We start from the raw sequence: 2,882 nt of genomic DNA on the forward strand, positions 1-2,882 counted from the left end.
CAACTTTGATGAACTTGGTATTATTATGAATACCACATTACTGTCATGCCACGGAGAAAAACAGGTATTTTTGTCACTTGTGTTTTAGATGGTGAAAGCTAGTCACGCGGAATGGAGTAAGTTTAATTTCATATTTATTTAGCTTTCTTGTCATCATTTTGAATCTAGTCTTGTGTTGGGTAGGAAAGAAAAGATGAAAAAAACAGTAATTTTCCCCTCTTGGTGGCATTTTTAGACGGAATCCTAACTTATCCAGCGGACGTAAAATTGCTTATTTGGACTCGGACGATTATTATGGTTGGTTATGTATTGATTTGTTGATATTTTGAGTATTGAATAATAACCGTGAAGTTTTTCCAACATTGTAGAGCAGGTTTTTGTAATTCAAACATTCGTATGATAGTTATAACGGACGATAGTTGTAAAGAATAATTTTTTTCATTTTTACGTAATAAATATTTTCAACGATATTGTTTTGAAGACATGCTTCGAATAAAAGAATATTTGAAAAAATGATAATATATTTAAGAGTCAAATAAACTGCAAAGTTTAATGTTTCTTAAAAACATAGGACTGAACTGAACTGATAATAAGTTTCAAACAAGGATAAAATGAGCCTATCATTTCAAAAGATACTGTTCTGAATTTTTGTTTTCATGATTTTTATATCCGTCTAAAGAAAAGCTGTATCATTTTCTGCTTTTAGAAAATTACTTGAAATTCATCAGATGTTTAATATGAACTATTCAAACAAGTATAACAGAGTTAAGAAAAAGAATATGCGAGAAGTTCATTATTATATGTGATAGTCATGTTTTATCTCTAGAGTAATTTCTAGAAAGAGAAAGTAAAATAACATTACCATATGTTCAACAACTACATTATTCACGATCAACCAAGTATTCTTCCTCATCTTTGAACTAGCATTTGATTCAGCAAATTTACGCCCGCATGAATCAAGGGATGAGCCCGAATAGTTGACATTGAAATGCCGAATCATCGAGGTATAATCGACACAAAAAGATTGAGTGAAGTGTAACACAAAAAGATTAAGTGAAGTGTAAGTGACGTGAAAGCGTTCGTGACAGTGATGTTTGTAATCAGGCCCATAGTTTTCCGGAATCAAGATTGCATGCTATCATTTATTAAAAGTTTTAAGCTACCGCACCAAGCGACACTATGGCGTAAAAGTAATCAGGTACCTTAATGTGGCTTTGTTCAAATGTAAGAAATTTCACTCGCGGCAAAAATCTGTACCAATCTGTACTTTTTGTACCGATCTGGGTTTTCGTTGAGCATTCAAAACCATTACGATACGTTATTCCTGTTGCACGCGTGATTTTCCAAATCTGATAAATTTGGTATGTAGCTTACACAGAGCTTAACCTAATGCAATCAATAACTCGAAATTTTCAATTTTGCGACTTGGTCTCCTCTGACTTATGCTTATTTAAGTTTATGGTGATGCACCATCCCTTAGATTTTGTAGGGAACGGTTTATGTGTGACATGCCTAGTTCTGGCAATACGGACATCGTGGCTGGGCACTCGGCACATTTACCGTCATCTTATCAGCAGGCAGTCACCGTTCGACTTCGGGTGGTCTCCGATTATCCCGCGGACGTTAGGGAACAAACAGTTTGGACGATTTAAAAGTGGTGATTTTAGTGTTAAAGGCAGGAAGCGTCCGGGTCAACCGAAAAAGTTTGAAGGTCGAGAATCAGAGACATCACTCGAACAAGATTCGTGTCAAACCTGACAGAGCCTGCAGAATCATTGGGAGTAACACGACAAGCCTCGACTCGATTCAGGGATCTTTGTAGCCTAATTGGTTGCGTGTCGGCTACTAAACGAACGATCATGAGCTCATAACTCTGGGCCTTCAATTGATCATCTTTGTGTGTTATTCACACAAAGTTGCAACACCGTCCATGCAACAAGCATCATGTGACGGTAGACCCAGTTCCTCACCGCTCATATTACGGTCTACTGCATCGGTAATTGGTACTACTAATAACTCAACAATGGAAGCCTCATATCGATAGTTGTGTATGTTTCAACTGTGAACATTCGAACAATAGGAATATTCTTTCCTACGAAAAGGGCAACATGTGTATCGATAAGATAGGAATACTCTTACGCCTAAATGGCTACTGTGTAATATACAACAAAAAAATATGGTGAGATAAAAATGTACACGGATAAATTCGGCTCTGTTAAAGCTGAATTGCCAAATGACCCTAATAAAATAGACAGATGGGATATATCCAAAAGTGAGGAAAAGATGTGCCAAAGTTGTTCAATGTATTCATTAATTTTATTATTCAAATAATGGAGTTTTTCATGAAAAAACAAACGGAATGAATTAAGTTGGACACCAAAACATTAAACATAGAACACACGTAACCGATTATGTTGATTGCCCAAGCTTAGCAATACTATTCGGAAGTGCCATGCGCATGATAATGTAGTCTTTTGGCCGGAGACGAGTGAATCACTAGATTTAAAGTCTCCGTAAACAAAGGAAAAGAAGAAGTAGTCTTTTGGCATGACCTTGCATCATCCAATTATGTAAAAAGGTCTTTGATCGAAATGTTGCCTCTCTCAGTTTCAGCGTCACCTAAGGATTTAAACTTCTCAGATGTCCCCCCAACTATGCCCAGTTGAATTTTTTCGACAAATCTAAACCTTAAATTTCGGTACAAAAGGCGAAAAAAGAGATAATCAAAAACCATCCAACATCTCATTTTTTTTTTCAAATCAAAAGTACTAGCTAACTGTTAATGTATTTTGACGTAGGATTACGTCTTTCATTTCTATACTGGGGTGTAAATTCAAAGTTTTGAAAACGAGAGCGTTACTCCTGAACAACACGATTTTGAG

The sequence above is a fragment of the Toxorhynchites rutilus genome, chromosome 2, assembly GCF_029784135.1.
Source record: "Toxorhynchites rutilus septentrionalis strain SRP chromosome 2, ASM2978413v1, whole genome shotgun sequence".
Lineage (NCBI taxonomy): Eukaryota > Metazoa > Arthropoda > Insecta > Diptera > Culicidae > Toxorhynchites > Toxorhynchites rutilus.